Below are 21,723 nucleotides of genomic sequence, written 5' to 3'. Positions count from 1 at the left end.
AAAGAACCACAGTTTGCCGACCAGGGCCATATCCCTTTACTTTTTGTTCCATTGTTTTATACAGTAATGCCTTGGATTTCGTTGACTTCAGTTATGGCAATTTCTTTTTTGTGTGACAGACACAGACAGGGACAGACAGGAAGGGAGAGAGATGAGAATCATCAATTCTTTGTTGCGGCACCTTAGTTGTTCATTGATTTATTTCTCATATGTGCCTTGACCAGGGGGCTCCGGCAGACCGAGTGACCCCTTGCTCCCTTGCTCAAGTCAGCAACCTTGGGCTCAAGCTGGTGAGCCTTGCTCAAACCAGATGAACCTGCGCTCAAGCTGGCGACCTCGGGGTCTCAAACCTGGGTCCTTTGTGTCCAAGACCGACGCTCTATCCACTGCGCCACCGCCTGGTCAGGTGGTTTTTGTCTTTTTTTTTTTTTTAATTTTTTTTATTTATTTAGTTTTTTAGATTTTATTTATTCATTTTTATTAGAGAGAGAGCGGAGAGAGAGAGAGGGAGAGATAGGGAGAGGGAGAGATAGAGAGAGAACAGGGGGAGGAGCAGGAAGCATCAACTCCCATATGTGCCTTGACCAGGCAAGCCCAGGGTTTTGAACCGGTGACCTCAGCATTCCAGGTCGACGCTTTATCCACTGCGCCACCACAGGTTAGGCCTGTCATTTTTTTCCACGAAAAAATTGTCTTGGTTTTCGTCAGTTGCCTCAGATTTTGTCAGCGTGCCCACGTGACCTCGCTAATTTTGTGAAAACAAAGGGCGACCCACACGTTTTCCTGCTCAGTGTGGTGTTGTTTCTCCCCATAACCCCACGTTTCTAGCCAAACAATTCCATTGCTTTCCTGTGTTTTTGAGCTTTATTGATTATGAGTGCTAATACAGTACAGATATTGATTGACTTACGACCTATGCAACTTACGACCATTCGACTTTATGACCACAATCGTTAGCCATGACTGCTCCGTGTCTGGCAGCGCAAGCGTTGCCCAGCTGGGGTACGACAGTGAGGACCAGCTTCCAGCAACACTACCATCTCCACGTGCACCATTTCAGCTGTTATCCCAGACTCAGTACAGCAATTTGTGTTTTTGTGCCTTGGATATTTTTCATCAAACCCCTCCCAAGATGTCTACCAAGAGGAAATTGTCTTTGTTTATGCCTCAGAGCCTGCCAAGACGGAAAGAAAGGCCATCGATCTCTACACGAAAATGAGTGTGGGCTCATCTGACTTGAGCATGGGTTCACCAGCTTGAGTGCAGGGGTGCTGGCTTGAGCATAGGATCATAGACATGACCCCATGGTCGCTGGTTTGAGCCCAAGGTCACTGGTTTGAGCAAGGGGCCACTTGCTCTGCTGTAACTCCCTGGTCCAGGCACATATGAGAAAGCAATCAATAAACAAGTACGAAGGAGGAAAGAAAGTGAATGTGATTGCACATGTTTATGAAAAAAACAACTCCAGTAACCCCAACTGCTGCCTCAGATGACGACATCAACGATCTGCAGCTAAGCACCAGCGGCCAATAAAATGTTTCATACATGTTTATATATTTTGATATGTTTTGCAATTGGGAAGATGTTTCCTATGGTATTTTTTACACTTGTATTTTGTATTTTTGTATGCACCTGTGTTTTGTAATTTTGTATGTTTTGCAAATATTAAACCAGTTGTACTGGTAATGCAGTGTTTTACTTTAACCTGACAAATGTAAAAATAAGAAACAAAATGGTATAGAGATGATACAAATGGCATAAAATGAACAAAGAAAATTATGATATATAACAATAATGAAAGGAAATTATGATAAAATATAACATCATTTCACAGTACTGTACATATAGCCTACTCAACTTATGACCAAATCATGTTACGGCGGATCTGTCGGAACCAATCATGGTCGTAAGTCGAGCACTAAGCTGTATTACAATTACATGTAAGTGTTACTGCGTGTAAGTATCTGCACCTCTCTCTCCCTCCTCGCAGTCTTCCATATGCCAAGAAAAGTCTTCAGAAAGGTAAATGCCATGTTAAATGTTCATTTATTCTTTACATTAGTCTTTTATATTCATTTTATATTAATTTCTTATTGTTTTTTAGTATTAAACACTACATTTATTCTCTATAAAATGTATTTTTGGTATGTATTTTGGAGTGTCTAGGATGAATTAATTCGATTTTTCATTGATTCATATGGAAATAATTGCCTCGGTTTTCGTCAGTCTCGGATTTTGCCGATTGTTTTCGGAAGATTATTGATGAAAACCGAGGCATCACTGCATGCATTTCTTCCCGTCAGTGAGTACCCTAACTTTTATATACTAATTTTTCCAATATCTACCAATTAATTATTCTGAGCACCCCTCTAGACCAACACATTTTCTCCATCGCTTTCCCCTTTTTATCTAGAGTTTTCTCATCTTGCATACTGTCTCTTATCTCCTCTGCCAAATATAACGGAGAATTCAAGGGAATGGGCTGAGGGAGTTCATGAGTTTATAAAAAGCTAAGCAAAAGGGTTAATAACTGACAGTTTTTTCCCTAAAGTTACCCCATATGTAACAGGAGGTAAATGAACTCTTCTTTTCTATGTTTTCTATCTCTGCCCCAGGAAGCTATAGGATCAAGGGTAAATATCACAACATCTTTGTTTTTATTATTATGTGATTGTCAATTTACAAACCTTCTCCTAGAAAATGCAGCAATCTTAATATATCACTTGGAGAATTTCATGACGTTCTTTGAAAAAACTAGAAATAACTAGGAGTATGATAAAATTGGGCCTCAGGTATTCAGATATAAATATCCATGCCTATCACATTCTTCCCAAGTTTTCTGTTTCTAGGGCAAGACATTTCCCCTCTCTGCCCGTTTTCTCCTTTGTAAAAAGAAGAGGTTAAATGAGGTGATTTGGGAGCTCTTCCTTCCCTGAACATTTCTGGGCTAACCCGCTGAAACAGGCCACACAGGCTGACTGCAGGGACTGCTCTGCAGACAGCTCCTGGCAGTCCTGGGGACAGAGTGCTGCCCACTCAACCAGTCATGCGGGATCCATGCCTTCTGTGGGTCCTGTGGAATCAGTTTATTTTTCCTCCAATCATCCTCTCGACAAGCATTTATTTTCTACTAAAGTTGAATAGAAGTGCAACAAAATCACATTTTGTCCCTTGACAACACTAAAAAGGTTTTATAAGAAAAAGTTATTGGCTACTAGCTAATAAAGAAGCTGGTATTATTCAAAGTTTTACAACTTTTAAATAAGTATAATAGAGCCAAAATACTCTGTTGGTTATACACACACTAGAAAGCCTGGCAGTCATACGAAATGACCGCTGTTCTAGGTATTATAAATTGTAATTAAAATGATTTGTGCAAAGGTGTCTGCTAATTCAAACTGAATTACCCAGGGCAGGTGGCGAGGATGCCCCTTTGCTTAGTGCCCCACGGGGTTTCCCCCTTTGTTCAAGGGACTCATTTTGTAGAGACAGGCTTTTTTGTCTTGCACCTGAGGCAAGCCTTGTTTCTCTATGCTCATCAGTCTCATTTTGCCGAGAAAGACGCATTTGCTCTGCGACTGAAGCAAGCCTTGTCTTTCTCTGCTCAGTGGTTTCTTTTTGTCGAGAAAGCCGTTTTTGTGCAGCTTTAGCTCCTTTTCTCTCCTCTTCAATGCTGTATTTTCTAGGAGGCACTCTTAAAAGAAATTACGTTAAGACGTAGTTTTTATGTAAAACAGATGATTGCCAATGCAAACAAATGTTCACCTTCCCCCTGACACGCTCAATTTGTGTTCAGCCTTAAATTGTTTCAAAAGCAGATGATTGCCAATGCAAACAAATGTTCACCTTCCCCCTGACCCTATCAATTTGCGTTCAGCCGTGGCAACTTCACCCCATTGGCTAGTACAGTTACGCAAACAACCAACAAGCTATCGGCGACAAACAGACACTTAAGCCGCATATAATAAAGATTCCTCTTATCACTAGCTTCTAACTGCTGAAAAAGTTCAATGTGTCTAAATGTCATAAAACAACTCATAATCAACTCATAATCTCCTCTTATAAGAATCATTTTAGACATACAGAATAGGACTTGATTTAACAGTGACAAAGAATAAATCTAAGTGACTTTTCTTCCCGTCTGATGCAAAAGCTTACCTTCAATAAAAGCAAGGAAACGTAATCAAATAGAATGCAAGAGAATGTAATGTTCAAGAAGTCAATATTCTGGGATGACTCACGACGTGACTCAGACAGTTCCAAATGATTCCTATGCCCTCAAACGGTGTAGCCACAGGCTCGCTGAGGTGTGTGCAGAGGGGCTTGGGCTTCCTGCCGCATTTGCCACTTAGGCCAAACTAATAGTTTATGTTCCTATGGGAAGTCTGTTTTATAGGTGCCCCGTCCCCCTTTGTCTTCATGAGCTCATGAGCTCCTAAAAACTACATCAAAAAAGGATCTCCAAGGCAGAGGATTTTTAGGGCAGCGAAACTACTCTGCATGGTGCAGTGGGGAAGGCATGTCATCACACATTTATCCAGACCCTAGAAGGTGCCCCACCAACAGTGAGGCCTGACGTAATCTATGAACGTAGGGTGACGATATGTCAGTGCAGGTTCATCAACTGAAACCAAGGTACTCCTCTGGCGGGGAATGTTGAAAACGGGGAGGCTGTGCATGTGAGGACCGGGGGATATGAGAAATCTCTGTGCCTTCCTTTCAATTTTGCTCTGAACCTTAAATTGCCCTAATAATAAAGTCTACTTTAAAAAATGTATTTTCAGGCCTTGGCCGGTTGGCTCAGTGGTAGAGCGTTGGCCTGGCGTGCAGGAGTCCCGGGTTCAATTCCCGGCCAGGGCACACAGGAGAAGCGCCCATCTGCTTCTTCACCCCTCCCCCTCTCCTTCCTCTCTGTCTCTCTCTTCCCCTCCCGCAGCCGAGGCTCCATTGGAGCAAAGATGGCCCGGGCGCTGGGGATGGCTCTGTGGCCTCTGCCTCAGGCGCTAGAATGGCACTGGATGCAACAGAGCAACGCCCCAGAGGGACAGAACATCGCCCCCTGGTGGGCGTGCCGGGTGGATCCTGGTCGGGCACATGCGGGAGTCTGTCTGACTGCCTCCCCATTTCCAGCTTCGGAAAAATGAAAAAAAAAAAGTATTTTCAACTTAATAAAATATAAATTTGAAGGTAATATTTCCATCAACATGGCATCCTCTCATGACAAGACTTTCTATGGCCTGCTTTTCCGCCGTCTCATGGTTCCTGCCCCCCAAGAATTCCATCACGTGGAAGAGCCTTCACACAGAGGTCTGAGACATGACTGGTGTCCCAGAGGGAGGCCCAGCGAAGCCCCGAGGCACATGGTGGGTTGTGAGCCAGGTGTCACAGACTGACTTCTAGGTAAGCCCCCTCCCACACCTGGACCTACATGGGCTGACTCATCACGGAGGTGCTCTTCCAACAGGGCCACCCAGAGGCAGGGCGAGGGAGGAGACGCAGCCACAGGAAAGCACAGGCATGATGCTGCGTGACCCGTCTGTGACTGCCACCGGCCCAGTATTGGTAACACTTAGATCAGGACGTGGTCCAGAAAAAGCAGAACTGAGGCCACATTCCTCCTGTTACGACCCTAAGAGTGGCATCCTAATGAAAACTCAAAATATTTCTTTTCCTTCATTATTTCCTTTAATTTTCCTCTATTCATTTCTCTCTACCTCCAATTCTTTTTACCTAAAAAGATTACAATTTTCACTTCTTTACTATCAACATTTTATCCTCATATAGGTCCTGGAATGACTCATTAGTTGAGTGCGTTGTTTTTTTTTATAATTGGTTGGTTTTTTTTATTTTTATTTTTTACAGAGACAGAGAGATAGAGAGAGGGATAGATAGGGACAGACAGGAATGAAGAGAGATGAGAAGCATCAATCATCAGTTTTTTGTTGCGACATCTTAGTTGTTCATTGATTGCTTTCTCATATGTGCTTGACCGTGGGTCTTCAGCAGACTGAGTAACCCCTTGCTCGAGTCAGCGACCTTGGGGCCAAGCTGGTGAGCTTTTGCTCAAACCAGATGAACCCGCGCTCAAGCTGGCAACCTCGGGGTCTCGAACCTGGGTCCTCTGCATCCCAGTCCGACGCTCTATCCACTGCGCCACCTCCTGGTCAGGCTAGTTGAGTGAGTTTTAAGACTAGTTTCCCAACCTGGCTCCTCAGAATCTTCTGAAGAGCCTTTCCCAATCTCTGGGTCCCACCCCAGACCAACTAAGTCAGGTTCAAGACTGCATATTTAAGAAATTCCCCAGCTGATTCTGACACATGGAATGTTCTCTGGGTATGTTCTCTCTACCTCTCACTCCCCAAATCACCTGGTTTAACCCTTCACTGACTGCAGGTCTCTGCTCCAGCAACACCTCCAAAGAACAGCCTGGGTACCATGCTACCTAAATAACCTACTCTCCTTGCCCTGGTTTATTCTTCAGAGAAAGTATCACCATCTAAGAAACTGCATTTGTTTACTGTCAACACCCACGGACACAGGGACTCTGTTCAGTTTCCTGCTCCATCCCGACACAGCAGGAAGTGTGTGGGCGCCTAATCAACATGGATGGGCTTGAGAGTACACAAATGCACAGACATCGCTGCACTGTCAGCTGCTGAAGCAAAGTGGCCCGCGAATAAAACAAGCACAACGGTTTAGAAACGGCATTATTAACCAGCAGAACAAGTGTGAGCCTTCCTGCACTGCACCTGCTGGCTGTCCACACTGAGGGGAGGCTTTGCCAAGGCACCCAATACGGGTGTGCTGGGATGGAAAACTCAAAGATTAGGAAAGGTTCCTGGAAGATGAAGAGGCTCCTGTCCAGGTGTCATCCCAGCAGCGGGGCCTGTGGTAAGGAGGCTGAAGCAGAGCTGCTTCACCACACAGGATGCGGCATCGACCCCACAGAGGCCTTGGCCACAGCCCTGTCCTTCCCGACTATCGCCCTGCTCCTGACTACTCAATGCAAAAGGATTCATAAAGTCTTCCACTTCCCTCCTGATATCTCATCATCCACTCTGAAGATGAGATACAGCACTTCGTATTTTGATCGGCTCTGAGTAACCACTTCCAAATACATCAATAGCTGGAAGAAATATGAGACCAAAAGCACAGGCTTCGAGAGTCCTGTGATTTGAACAAGGGGAAATTTATCTGAGGGAGGAGAACGTTTTCTGAAGAAAGAACACAGAAAGTGCAAATTGCATCTTAAGCAGGGGAATGGCTCAGGACCTGCTACGCTTTGCATGTGTTTGGGGGACAGGGTGGGGGGGAGGGAAGGCAGGACACACAGAATATCACAGGGACTGTGGACACGCACAACTCCGAGCTACACTAATTACACCGGGCAGCAGCACAGCAATCCCTGGAGGGAGAGGTAAAGTGTGACCAAACCAATACAACTGTAGTGTCAGACAAACGACTTCTGTACAGCAAGTCCCTTCACTGTTCCAGGCATAGTATTAAGGACTAGGGATGGACTCAGAAATTGGATGTCAACTAGTTGGTGGCCCCTGAGGAACTAACAAGCCACCACTTCTAACCATGGGCTTCATGTCAGTAAAAGGAAATGCTGCAGCCATTTCTAGTAGCATTATGTTTCGTGATCTAGTGTCTGCATGTTCCACAATCATTCTTTTATCCCAGCCTGCTGAAAGCCTGCTCCTCTCACCTTCCCACCCCCATAGTCTCCATCTTAGGAAATGGTACTATTTTCTGCCCAGCTGCTTAAACCTAAAATTTAGCAGTTCTCCTAACAAATAACAGAAGGAAGGACTGAATTAGAGTGTCAGCGGACACCAAACTACTAAGCGAAGGTTGAAGAGGAAGGAATACAGGCACGCCTCACTTCACTACGTTCACAGACATCATGGTTTTTACAAATTGAAGGGTAAGACGCTCTACCAGCAAAATGAGTATGACTGGCTGAAGGCTCAGATGATGGTGAGCAATTATTAGCAAATAATTATTTTTAATTAATACATGTGTATTTTTTAGACATAATGCTATTGCACACTTACTAGACTGCAGTCTAGTGTAAATACAACTTTTATATGCACTAGGAAAACAAAAAATCAATGTGATTCACATTTATTGAGATAGTCACCAAACCTGCAATATCTCTGAGGTACGTGTATATTCAGACAGTCTTGAAGTATCGCCGCATAATTTACTTATTAATTATAAAAATAATTGTGGATGAACCTGGTGAACACCATGCTTACTCACATGATCAAACTAATGTTACCAATGTTGGGACAAAATAACATCTTGGGCCCCTGACAGAATGCACTGAGAAGGATGCGGTATCACTTCTGTGGGATTCTTACCAAAAATGCATATACAGCCTCAACCTAACTGTAAGAAGTCAAACAAACCCAAGTTGAGGGACACTCTACAAAATAACTGACCTTACTCACTCACTAAGTGCCAAGGCCATCCAAGACTCGGGAAGACTGAGGAACTGTCATAGACTGGAGGAGACCAAGGAGACACGACCAGTGAATGTCTGTACACGGGAAGCAGGCACTACGCTAAGTACAGGGAGGGAAAAGTCCGCTCCCTGGGAGGGCTGCAGAGAAGGTTTCACAGAGCTGGCACCAACCCAGGTCGCAGCTGAGTGTTTTGCAGTACACCAAGGAGGGGGACAGCAAAGGCACTGAAATCAAGTGTTGTACATTCAAAGAATGACAGAACGCAAGTCGTTCGGGAAGGCTGGAAAGAAGAGTGGAGGTAACATAGTATATATGGGGGCAGGGGCTGGAGAGGGGCCAACTCCCGGAGGACCTGTCCACCACACAAATGAGTCTGGACTTTACCTGGAGGGAAATGGAGCTGCTCATGAAAAGATTTTTTAAAAATCTTTTTATTTTAAAATAAGTTTAGACTCATACTAAAGTTTTTAAGTATTATAGAGCTTCTGTATACTCCGTCTAGCTTCTACTCATGTTAATAGCTTAAATAATCTTAAATAATACAATTATCAAAACTAAGAGGTAAATATTGGTGCAATGCTATTGAATCCACTATGGACTTTATTCGAATTTCACCAGTTTCCCCATAGGGTTCTTTCTCTGTCCTGGTATCCAATCCCAGGTCCCACCTGCTTTAGCAGCTCTGCCTCTGCACTCGGACAGTACTTCAGTCTTTCTTCATCTTTCAAGATCTTGACACTTTGGTACCACTCAATTATTTTGTCCCTCAACCTGGGTGGGTTTGTTTAATTCCTTATATGATACTTAGAGCTGATGCATTTTTGGCAGAAACAATACAGAAGAACTGTCATGCCCTGTTGCACACCATACTGGGGAGAACATGATGTCAACACGTATTATTACTGGTGATGTTAACCTTGGCTATTTGGCTATGGTAATGTCTGTCAGGTTTCTCCATTACAAAGTTAAACTTACTATTTCCCCGTTACAAATAAATATTTGAGGCGATAATTTGAAAATATACAAATAACCTTTTTCTCCTCACACTCTGGCTTAATAATTTTAGTATCCACTAGTGGACCTTGCCTGTAACAATTATTACTATGGTGTTCAAAGAATGATTTTCTACTCTCTTATTCCTTCTACATTTATTAATTGAAATTCTTCTATAAGAAAGAGCTATCTCTTCAACCCCATTTATTTCTTTATTTATCCTTCATTTATTCATCCATAGACACATGAATGGTTATTTTATTCCATGGATTATAAGGCAATGTTATTGTTACTCATTTTCTTGTTCAAATAATTGCAGGTTTGGGCTCTGGCCGGTTTGCTCAGTGGTAGAGCGCTAGCTCGGGCACACAGGAGAAGCGCCCATCAGCGTCTCCACCCCTCTCCCTCTTGCTTCTGTCTCTCTCTTCTCCTCCCCTCCTGTAGCCATGGCTTGATTAGAGCAAGTTGGCCCGGGCACTGAGGATGGCTCTATGGCCTCTACCTCAGGTGCTAATAAATGGCTCCAGCTGCAATGGAGCAAGGGCTCCAGATGGGCAGAGCATCGCCCCCTAGTGGGTTTTCTGGGTAGATCCCAGTTGGGGCACATGCGGGAGGCAGTCGGTTTCTACCTCCCCTCCTCTCACTAAAATTAAAAAAATAAATAAATAATAATAATTGCAGGTTTGGTCACTAGGAGTACTTTCAGATAGGTGCCTATGTTCTTCCAAAAAGTCTCGATCTTCTTCCAAGCACCTCCTCACTTTCTGGAACAAATACTTAAGGTCCGTGGTGTATTTTTTCCACCCCAGTGCCTGAGTCAACCACGTCTCCAAAGACTTCAGAGTTTTAAACATGATCTATCGTAATTACATACTTCAAACATCACTCTGGCAGCAGCAGTGTGGAACAGAACATGGAGGCAGACAAACCAGTAAGAGATCCTATCATAATTCAGAACTAGCCCTGGCTGGTTGGCTCAGTGGTAGAGCGTCGGCCTGGAGTGCAGAAGTCCCGGGTTCGATTCCCGGCCAGGGCACACAGGAGAAGCGCCCATCTGCTTCTCCACCCCTCCCCCTCTCCTTCCTCTCTGTCTCTCTCTTCCCCTCCCGCAGCCGAGGCTCCATTGGAGCAAAGATGGCCCGGGTGCTGGGGATGGCTCCTTGGCCTCTGCCCCGGGCGCTAGAGTGGCTCTGGTCGCAATAGAGCGAAGCCCCAGAGGGGCAGAGCATCGCCCCCTGGTGAGCAGAGCGTCGCCCCCTGGTGGGCGTGCCGGGTGGATCCCGGTCGGGCGCATGTGGGAGTCTGTCTGACTGTCTCTCCCCGTTTCTAGCTTCGGAAAAATACAAAAAAAAAAAATAATTCAGAATTAATAAGAGCTAGAATACGAGCAGTGGCAATGGAGAAGAAGAGGCAGATTCCAGAGAGCTGAGGGTGTGAATGATAGGTCTCGGCACCAATGAAATGCTGAGGAGTGAAGGAGGAGGTGGCATCCCCAAGAACTCCCACGTTTCTCCTGGGGAGTCTGGCAGCAAATTACCCTGCACAGTAAATGAAGGACAACCTACTGTACTTGCGGGCAGAGGGAGAAGGCCTTGTCTGAGTTTGAGGTGGCCACGAGTGTAGCAGGCTGATGGATACACAGGCCTGGGCTCAGGAGAGAGCACAGGCAGGGGCATCTTTGGAGTGTATGAGACTGCCATGGAGAGAGCAGAGGGGAAGGACAGAATCTTGTGCTACATCGAGTATAGTGACAGACAGGGAGGAGAGCCAGAAAAGCAGACTGCAGGGGAAATGGGTCAAAGGTGTCAGAGAAGCCCTGGGAGGCCAAGTGTTAAAAAAATGACCAAGAGTGACAAATACAGCAGACAGGTCCAGTAAGACAAACACTTAAAAGTTTTCAGTTGGTTTGGTGATTATACTTAGCAATTATTTTAAGAAGAGTGATAAGATAGGAGTCTAAGCGCAGAGTGAAGGAAAAAACAGAAGACTATGTACAAGATAAACATGCTTCTTGCAAGAATCTTGCTAGCAAAGGAAACTGTGCACTTGTTAGAAAAGGACACAGTTTGTTTGCTTTTAACAGATGCATTCATTCAACCTTTGCACATGTCCTATATACCAGGCACTGGAAAAGGCTTAAGCAGCCTGACCAGGTGGTGGTGCAGTGGATAGAGCATCAGACTGGGATGCAGAGGACCCAGGTTCAAAACCCGAGGTCCTCGGCTTGAGCATAGGATCATGACCTTATGGTGGCTGGCTTGAGCCCAAAGGTTGCCAGCTTGAAGCCAAGGTTGCCGGCTTGAGCAAGAGATCATTCACTCTGCTGGAGCCCTCCAGTCACGGCACATATGAGAAAGCAATCGATGAACAACTAATGTGCTGCAATGAAGAATTGATGCTTCTCATCTCTCTTGTTTCCTGTCTGTCTGTCCCCCTCTCTCTTTCTCTCTCACTCATGTGCATACGTGCTTTTTCTTAAAAAAAAGTCTTGCCTGACCAGGCGGTGGTGCAGTGGATAGAGCGTCCCACTGGGATGCGGAAGGACCCAGGTTCGAGACCCCGGGGTTGCCAGCTTGAGCGCGGGCTCATCTGGTTTGAGCAAAAAGCTCACTAGCATGGACCCAAGGTCACTGGCTCGAGCAGGGTGGGGGGGTTACTCAGTCTGCTGAAGGTCCGCAGTCATGGCACATATGAGAAAGCAATCAATGAACAACTACAGTGTCACAACGAAAAACTGATGATTGATGCTTCTCATCTCTCTCCATTCCTGTCTGTCTGTCCCTATCTATCCCTCTATCTGACTCTCTCTCTGTCCCTGTTTAAAAAAAAAAAAAAAAAAGTCTTAAGCATATTGTTGAGAGAAGGAAAAAAAAACTAAAGGAGAAGGATGAGATTGTACATCCTAGAAGAAAAAGGAGAAGTTGGATGGAAAGCTGGGGAGGGAGGGCCAAGAAGAGTCAGTCAGACTGTCACTTCCTGCTCTGCAGAAGACAGCATGCCCACCATTACTGACATTTAAGCAGCATTAAAGTTGACCTTCAGAGTTACAGTTTTTATGAACAAAATTTAAAAAATCTAATACTCTAGATCAGTGGTGGATAAGCTACCCACAGCCTGTTTTTGTATGACCTTTGAACTAAAAATGCTCTTTGTATTTGTAAAGGGTTGTTAAAACCAAAATAAAGAAGAATGTATGATAGAGACCATGTGTAGCCTGTAAAGCCTAAAATATGTCTGACCTTTTACTGAACAAGTTTGCCAACCTGCTCTAAATGATTTTTTTATTTTTCCAAAAAGAAAATTTATTTTAAAAACGCATGGGTGCAGGTGGGCTGAGACCAGCAAAGGGTGTTAGCCAGCAAACATACATTTTAAAATCCAGTCTAACAGATGTTAAAAATAATAATTTTGAGAAACCACTTGCTAAAGTGACAAGGCATGGTGACAGATCTAAGGAAAAAACATGGCCCTGGCCAGGGCTCAGTGGTTAGAGAGTTGGCCCAGTGTATGGACATCCCAGGTTTGATTCCTGGTCAGGGTACACAGGAGAAGAGACCATTTACTTCTCCCCACCCTTCCTCTCTTTCTCTCCCTCTTCTCCTCCTGCAGCTCATGGCTTGATTGGTTTGAGTGTCGGCCTCTGGCACTAAAAATAGCTCAGTACTTGAGCATCAGCCCTAGATGAGGTTGTCTGGTGGATCCTGGTCAGGGCACTTGCGGGAGTCTGGCTATTTCCCCTCCTCTCACCTAAAAAAAAAATGCAGAATGTCAGATATATGCTGCCAATTCCAGATTTTCTACTCAGGTATGATTTTTAGATGCCACTTATCTTTTTATAACTTTTACATGATATGTCTTCCTGGACAATAATCTGATCTCACATAACAAGGACAAACCAGTTTCTATCTTCAGAACCAGATATACCAGGGACATAGTCCTCAAAGTTGGTTTACCAGAATCCACAAAAAATACAAAGGAAAAAAATCCCCAAAGCTTTTTTAAAATTTGTTTCAGAATAAAAGAGAACTAGAAATTAAAATATCAAATCAGGGAATGATGAAGCAAATTATATGAAACAGCAATATGATGTAATAACAAATAGTACTAAAAATGATTATGGGCATTACACTGAGATATAATATAAGAGGAATAGGAAATGACTTTAAGTAAAAAATGAACTATAAATAATGTGTATTTAGATCTCAAAACAACTATAACAATATATTAAGTATACTGTTCAGAATCAAATTAATTTAGAGTGACATAAATAAAATCTCCTGTGATTTTCCATAACTTTTATGTAAAATAACAGATTCTTAAAATTTAAATCTAGTTCTTTTAATTTTTAAAGTAAAGCAGCCAATAAAATTTATGTCTTAAAAGACAAGGTTCAAAGATGCATGTTAAAAATCTTAAGATGAGTTCAAAGACAGAATCATGATGCAGCAACTTGTGAAGCAAAAAATTCTTCTAGAATGAAACAAGCCTGGTTCCTTGTTCTGGTCACACCCTGACCTTTTGGAAATACACATAAAAGACAGATATTCGTGCCTCGACCTGTCAAACAGTTCCAGATTTTCTACTTCGGTATGATTTTTCGATGACATTAGAAGAGGCTCCTTCTATAACCTCGAGGTTCCATGCCAGTGATGACCTGGAGAGTGAGTCCCTTTGATTTGGGGCACTCTTACAAGGCTTCCCTTTCTAATTAAAAACTGGCCCATCTGGGTCTTTTCTGCTGCTCTCTACAAATGGCATGAAATACTGTAAAAACTCCGTATTGCAGAGGAAGGTCCGCATTTCTACTCACTTTCTGGCCTCTCCTTCCCAATGTTAAGAGTTTTAAGAAAGGGTTAGGCCTTCCCAAAGGCAGAGACAGGAGAGTTCCTGAATAAATTCACAGAAAAGGTAAGAATTTATATAAATGGATTGTTATCTTTGAATTCATCCTTTCAAAATAGCCAAATCAAAGTACTGAGTGAAAGTTAAGAAACCTGTCTCTTCTTTTGAAAAAAGGAGATAGTGGGAGTAGGGAAAATAAAACCCCAAAATGAAAGAAAAAAACAAACAAACTACTGCTGAAACACACCCCCTTTCGGTTTCCTTTAATAAATGAGAGCAGCTTCTGTCTAAACTTCACTTTAGCATCTTTAAACTCAATCTTAAAACCACCTTTTTGCTTCTGGCACCTCAATTTATAATCTACTGTTATAAACTTTTCCAAACAACTTCAAGCTGAAAAATGCTTTCCAAAGTGTTGTCAAGGAATAAATGCTTCAACAAATTCTTTAGTCATGTTGTAACAAAAGCTCTCACTGGAGCTACTACTTCTGAATAAAGAATTTGGTGCCTTCTTCTCCCAGGTTTCTTGGCACCAGAAATGAGCTCTCTGGGAGCTGACTGTGCCGTCTAAAACATTTCAAAACTGAAGACTCTCTTGTAGGTTAAACTCTGCTGTCAGATGATTTTGTCCCTTATATGGAACAGCAATATGGAGCCACATAAGAAAATGTTATAGCAAAAAGACTGATCCTATTAGGAAGCACTGTGCACACAACATCCTGAACTCTGATCTTGTACATCATCAGTACTTGCAGACTGCAGTCAACTCAACTCTCTTATTCCACTAATGGAGCTAATGGACTTAGTGCCTCTGGCCCTAGATATAAAAGATGAGGGCTTTAAAAGAACCCAGTCCATCTGTCTGTTCTGTTTCTCCTCCCTGAATAGAAGGCTGATCCATGCAACACCAGAGGCGAACTGAAGGCACACAATACACTGACGGAGACTGTGGGAAGGAGTGACTGTTTCATAGAATTGGGAAAATGTGACAAAGAAGGGATACTGGAACAAGATCCTGAAAAATAAATATAAATTGATTGGCCAGAAAAAGCAGGAGGTCAAGAAAAGCAGAGGGGCCTGACCAGGCGGTGGCGCAGTGGATAGAGCGTTGGACTGGGATGCGGAGGACCAGGTTCAAGACCCTGAGGTCGCCAGCTTGAGCGTGGGCTCATCTGGTTTGAGCAGAGCTCACCAGCTTGGACCCAAGATCATTGGCTCGAGCAAGGGGTTACTCGGTCTGCTGAAGGCCCGTGGTCAGGGCACATATGAGAAAGCAATCAATGAACAACTAGGGTGTCACAACGAAAAACTGATGATTGATGCTTCTCATCTCTTTCCGTCCCCTGTCTGTCTGTCTCTATCCTTCTCTCTGAATCTCACTTTGTCTCTGTAGGAAAAAAAAAAAAGCAGAGGGAAGAAACACATGCAAAAACAAAAACCCACATTCAGAGATACATGAAGGACTGCGTAGAATTTTCGAGAACTAGGAGAGTATAATTAAGGTGCTTTTACGGCAACTGTCATCTCAAATTTAACACATCAAAGACAGATTATCTCCCCCCTTTTCTTAAACAGCCAGGCTCAAAACTTGTTATCTCTTCCTTCTTCTTCATGTTCAAGTAGCAGCCAGCTGCTTTCTTCCCTAATCCCTGACATCAGCTGTTGGATTTTGCCATGCTGTGCTAATCTGCATCAGTCAGCAACTTCAGTCCTCAGAACAAACAAGTTACCTTCTTAAAGTACAGCTCCATTCATATTATAAGTACCATTGTTTCATAATTGAATAAAAATCAATCTAAACTAATTGGGCACTCTAGAATCCTGTTCTTACCTGCCTGTCCATCCACATTCTCCACCATTCCTATCCAAGCCTCTAGTCCCTTCAGGGTACCTAAAACCCTGAGTGCACGCCTTCTGTTCCTGCACTTACACCTGCGTTCTACCTGAATGCTCCCCTGTGCCCCTCTCTTTACCCTCCACCGCCGCCCCGTACTGCTCCTCTCCAAGGTCTTGTTCAAATAGTTTCCTCCCTTGAAAGCTTATGCAATTACACAAGTAGTTCTTCCTCCTCAGGCCTCCCATTGCTAGACATCTATACAATTAAAATAGCTTTTATTCCATTCTGTTTTTTCACAACTAAACTCTAAACTTTGAGAACAGGTTCTACAGTTTACAGAATCTTTTACACTGTCCCTAATTCAATACTCCCAGTAAGTGATGACAAGCATTGTTTACTGGTGATAATAAGTAAGTGATCTCTTCTTGGTCTTTCCTTTTTCTCATTGACAAGTCCAACATCTCTAATCCAGCCACTTCACTCAACTCCACTGACGCACCTTCATCCAAGGCATCCTATGTCCTGTCCAACCAACTGTGGCACCCTCCTAGTAAGACTACACCTTCTCCTTAAAACCCAGCAATACCTATCCATAACCTTTAAAATAAGACTTAAACTCTTTCACGAGGACTAAACTAAGTTGAGAGACTTTTCTGGGTCCCTCTCACACACCTCGCCAGCTCCCAATACACATTCAATAACTCGGAGATGTTACACGAAAGATGAGATCTCACTGGGGAGCAGTGCGAGGCCACCTAAACTCAGGGTGCCAGGACCCTGCCCTCCCCTCTACTCCTGTTTCACACCACTCTACCATCCTGTCCTGCTTTCCTGTCCCTCCCTCTCTCCCCTGTCCCCCACCAGTCCTGCTCCTCCTCTTTAGATCCCAGCTGAAATGGCATTTCCTTTGCGTGGTGCGCGCTTCTCACAGTCCTCAGCAGCAGCCCCGTCTATCCCTGACATGCCTGTAACCGAACTCTCCCCTAGTCGGCCCCCACAGTGGGATTCCATGCATGCCAGAGCCCTTCCGCCCAATGCAGAAGTTTAGTGAATGAACAAGCACATTAGGGAACCTTCATCAAGAATGTATGTTCTCTACTTTAAAAAAGTTGTTTCTGTACATGTGATTAACTGGAGTTACTAAAATAGCAGTGAATGAGCAGATAAATCCTTCAAATATACTTTTAGAGCAGACTTTCAGAGTGTCTACTCCAAAGATAAAGCTAATCTATCTATTCTTTCCCCGGTCTTGAAATTCTGATACTACTATGCAACACTAGGATATTCACTATTGAAAAATTACATGGACATCAAAAATAATTTTAGAACCATTTGCTTTATGTTTATTTCCTTTCCTACCCCAAAGAGGTAGAACAAATAAGTTGAGTGATTTAGGTCTCCCCGGTCTCAGCTCTGACACGATTAATGGGAGAAAACCGAATATGGAGTCTTGGAAGGCTTGCTCCGTAAACTACTGAAATGTAAGCTTCTTGTCTGTCTTGTCACCACAGTCGCCCCAGCACCTACTGTTGCTGATACTGGGTATCTCCTGTGTATTTGTTGAATGAAAACCTATAATCGGGCCCCTCATCAATACTAATCACATAAGGTACCTTTTCAGGGAACTGCATCTGTGATTAATTAATACACAGTACACATCAATACTTTTAGATAATGCTAATTCTTGAACTGTAGTTTATTAATGGTAAGCACAATCCCGGGAGAAGTGATGACATTTCTAAAGAATGTAGTAACAGCTGTGACAGTGGGGAATATTTCCCTAAACCCTTTCCCATCAACAGGAAAGAAGATGGTAAACAAAGGAAGCAGAGCCACTCCTGTCCCTGCTCCACTGCAGGTGATAAAAAAAATGGGAATTTCACTCCCTGCCTGCCAACAGGGATTATCATTTCCAGGCAGGGGACAAAGTTGGTAGCTCTGCTCACACAAGACAGTATACTTAAGGAGTGAGGCAACAAAATAAAAAAGCAAGCAAACAAAAACCACAGCCAAAGAGAAGTCCTTAATTTGCTAGGTTAAGTGCAGAGTTCCCACTCTAGGTTTGGTGGAAGCTGGAGGTCAGTGGGAAACTTCCTTATACCAACCAAAAGGAAGGCGAGGCAAGAAGACCATGGATGGGCCCAGTGGCTTCCGGTTCCATCCCTGACGCAGAAGTGGGTGATGGCAGGGGGAGAATAAAAACAATGATCAGTGACCGACCTTTCTAGGGATGCTCACCACTCTCACGACCCTACTTAACTCAAACTGGCGGCTATCTCCAGTGAAGGAATGTGCTCTGCATGTTCGAAGAGACTCATACCAAACACATGTCACATCCTCAATGGGGGGTTTCTCCCAGTTCAGGAACCGACTGACACAAAACTATGTTCACAATAATTCTACTCACTTTACCATGTTAACATAAAAATCACAACCACCAAGTGGTCTTTAACACTGTTCCTATAAAGATTTAAAACAATACTTAATAGTTGAGAGAATCACAAAATACCTGTAAGCAATTAGTACATTAAAAAGGAAGGCATGGGACAGTTTATTGCTCTATATAAAATTATTCAACAATCTATCTTTAAAAATCAGGCCTTCTGTCTTTCACTTATGATATATCCTGCTCCTCAAAGCTTTGTTGCTTGAAGGCTAACTCTTTTATCTATCAAAATATTTCACCAAGATAGTATTTCCCCTAAGTATTCTATTTTTCTAATATGTCTGAATAGAGGACAAAAATATTATAATTAATTCCCAAAGAGAAATGGAAGCAGCAAACGTTAGCTCATCATTTTATGGCTAAGTTGTTCTTTGCTAATAAATACTTAAAAGACTTCAGTCTGTTTTTCTGAGCACAGGGGTCAAGAGCTCTGGCTGGGCCCTGAAGGGCATTTAGGTGGACACACGACCTTTACCCTCCATAGAGTTATAGCTGTCACCTTTACCTGAGCCTTTGATTTCTTCCTTATTTGAATTCATGTTTTAGGAGGCAATGAGCCCATGGGAAGCACTCAAAGTCAAGGTTGCAACCAGTCTGCCACTTGTCACACCCCAAACCCCTGCATCTCCACCCTTAACCTAGAGTTCTACCTTACAAATTACTCATTTCTATTAAAGCTTAGTGCAGAAAATGACAGGCATGTATCCTTCGGAAGGTTGATACAGCTCTCTAAAAGACTTAAGCATGATACTCACAAGCCAAATGACTCCTTATTTGTCCTAATTATGCTTTCTTTATAGATTATAAATAGATTTTAAGTCTCACTCTGCTATCATGAGACAAACTGATTAACAGTTAAACAATGGGTATGCAACATAATTGAATGACAAGATAACCTGAAGATGTTTTCTTTGAACATATGTACCCTGATTTATTAATATCACCCCACTAAAATAAAAAAGATATAAAGTGCTGAAAAAAACAAAAAATAATGGATAAAGTAGTTTTGTAATTGACAGTCTACATTATGAAAATGTAAATCCAAAGAGCCAGCATTTCTATGTGGAAAAGCATTCTCCTTGACTCTGTAAGTCAGGGGTTGGGAACCTTTTTGGCTGAGAGAGCCATGAATGCCACATATTTTAAAATGTAATTCCGTGAGCGCCATACAACAACCCGTGTACGTTACACATTATCCAATAAAAATTTGGTGTTGTCCCAGAGGACAGCTGTGATTGGCTCCAGCCACCCACAACCATGAACATGAGCGGTAGGAAATGAATGGATTGTAATACCTGAGAATGTTTTTATATATATATATACACACAATTTATTTATTTATTTATTTATTTATTTATTGTATTTTTCTGAAGTTGGAAACGGTGAGGCAGTCAGACAGACTCCCACATGCGCCCGACCGGGATCCACCCGGCACGCCCACCAGGGGGCGATGCTCTGCCCATCTGGGTCGCTGCTCTGTTGTGACCAGAGCCATTCTAGCACCTGAGGCAGAGGCCACAGAGCCATCCTCAGCACCCGGGCCAACTTTGCTCCAATGGAGCCTTGGCTGCAGGAGGGGAAGAGAGAGACAGAGAGGAAGGAGAGGGGGAGGGGTATAAAAGCAGATGGGCGCTTCTCCTGTGTGCCTTGTTTGATTCTGGGAATTGAACCCGGGATTCCTGCACGCTAGGCTGACGCTCTACCACTGAGGCAACCGGCCAGGGCCTGTTTAATATTTTTAACATTATTTTTTTTATTAAAGATTTGTCTGCAAACCAGATGCAGCCATCTAAAGAGCCACATCTAGCTTGTGAGCCATAGGTTCCCGACCCCTGCTGTACGTTATATAATAAAAATTACTCTCAGAGCACTTAAGAGGACTTGCAGGGGAAAATACAGACATAAGAAGAGGTAGTCTAAGGGCGTAGGTATAAGACTGAGGACTTACCAGTTAGTATTCATTAGAGGTAGCTATCATTTCTGTCATATTACTATTACTCAAAATAATCCTTAGGAAAGTTCAACAATAAATCTAAACATTCTACACTTCACTTTATGTTAGATTCGCTAGTCTAATAAGAATTTTATTGATTTGTTTCATCATTTGATGAAAAACCTCCCCAGAATTAGAGTATTCACTGCTACTAACAGTGGCAGCGCTGTCTTGTGTAAATAAACAATTTTCAACTGAAATGTATAATCTATGCTAAACTGAGAGCTCTAATTTTTAAGTGCTTTGTTCCCTTAGAAGCCCAAGGAAAATATTTCTTTGACCTTCTAAAAATGAACATACTTTAATATCACTTTTGAAAAATCCACATAAGAACAGGGTTTAATCAAACCCAACTGCAAATACGAAAAAGGAAAGGGAGGAGTGAGGAGGGGGAGGGGAGAGAAAAAAGCATCACTGTCAACCATGACAGTGTAAACCCTTCAGGATAGATTTCATCTTTTTAAGCAGTTGGACAAAAAACAGGCAGGGCTCAGATCCATTAAAAGACATTCAGACCCAACTTATTTCTCATCACTGTAAGAGTACAGCAAGAAACAGATACAGTCAATTTGACTTTAAAATTGATTTTAGAGCCTGGGGTGGGGAGAGAGAAACAGGAACACGGATCTGCTCCTGTATGTGCCCTGATCAAGGACTGAACTGGCCACCTCTGAGCTTAGTCCAACCCGCTAACCAACACAGCCATCTGGCCAGGACTAGTCAAGTTGATTTTAAAGATGCTCAGGATTCAGTAAGGGTCTCAGAACCTGGAGCTTCTACCTGAACCCCTGAGCACCAGGAAACTTACCAGGTTACAACTGCTATTCAAAATCCCTCGACAATTACCTTTGGCCAGAACCACCATTTTCCAGTAATTTGCAAAAAATGACCAACACAAAGGGAGAGAGGAGAAGGCATTGGCTGTATATTCTCTAGGCCTTTCAGAAAACTTGGAGTTGTTCCTCTGGCCACATACATGCGAATCTACATGAAAGGTGACATTGTAGACAGTAAGGAAATGGACACTGTTGAAAACAAAATGCCCACAAATGTTGCCATGGCAAAACTGGCAGAGTCTACATCACCCAGCATGCAGTGGGCATTGTTGTAAACAGTTAGTTAAGATTCTTGCCAAGAG

At 43.1% G+C, this 21,723-nt stretch overlaps 1 protein-coding gene and 1 non-coding gene across 2 annotated transcripts in view; one reads left to right on the top strand and one right to left on the bottom strand.

Moving 5' to 3' along the window:
• The window catches only part of GAN (gigaxonin), a 78,249-nt gene that overhangs the window by 47,244 nt on the left and 9,282 nt on the right, over positions 1 to 21,723 (bottom strand). The window lies entirely within an intron of this gene.
• On the top strand, positions 10,428 to 10,503 carry TRNAS-GGA (transfer RNA serine (anticodon GGA)). Its single transcript has one exon. It is a non-coding gene; the product is annotated as a tRNA-Ser (tRNA).

This window comes from Saccopteryx bilineata, chromosome 9 (genome assembly GCF_036850765.1).
Source record: "Saccopteryx bilineata isolate mSacBil1 chromosome 9, mSacBil1_pri_phased_curated, whole genome shotgun sequence".
Lineage (NCBI taxonomy): Eukaryota > Metazoa > Chordata > Mammalia > Chiroptera > Emballonuridae > Saccopteryx > Saccopteryx bilineata.
Note: the sequence above shows the minus strand (reverse complement) of the source record. Positions and strands in the feature narration are given on the sequence as shown.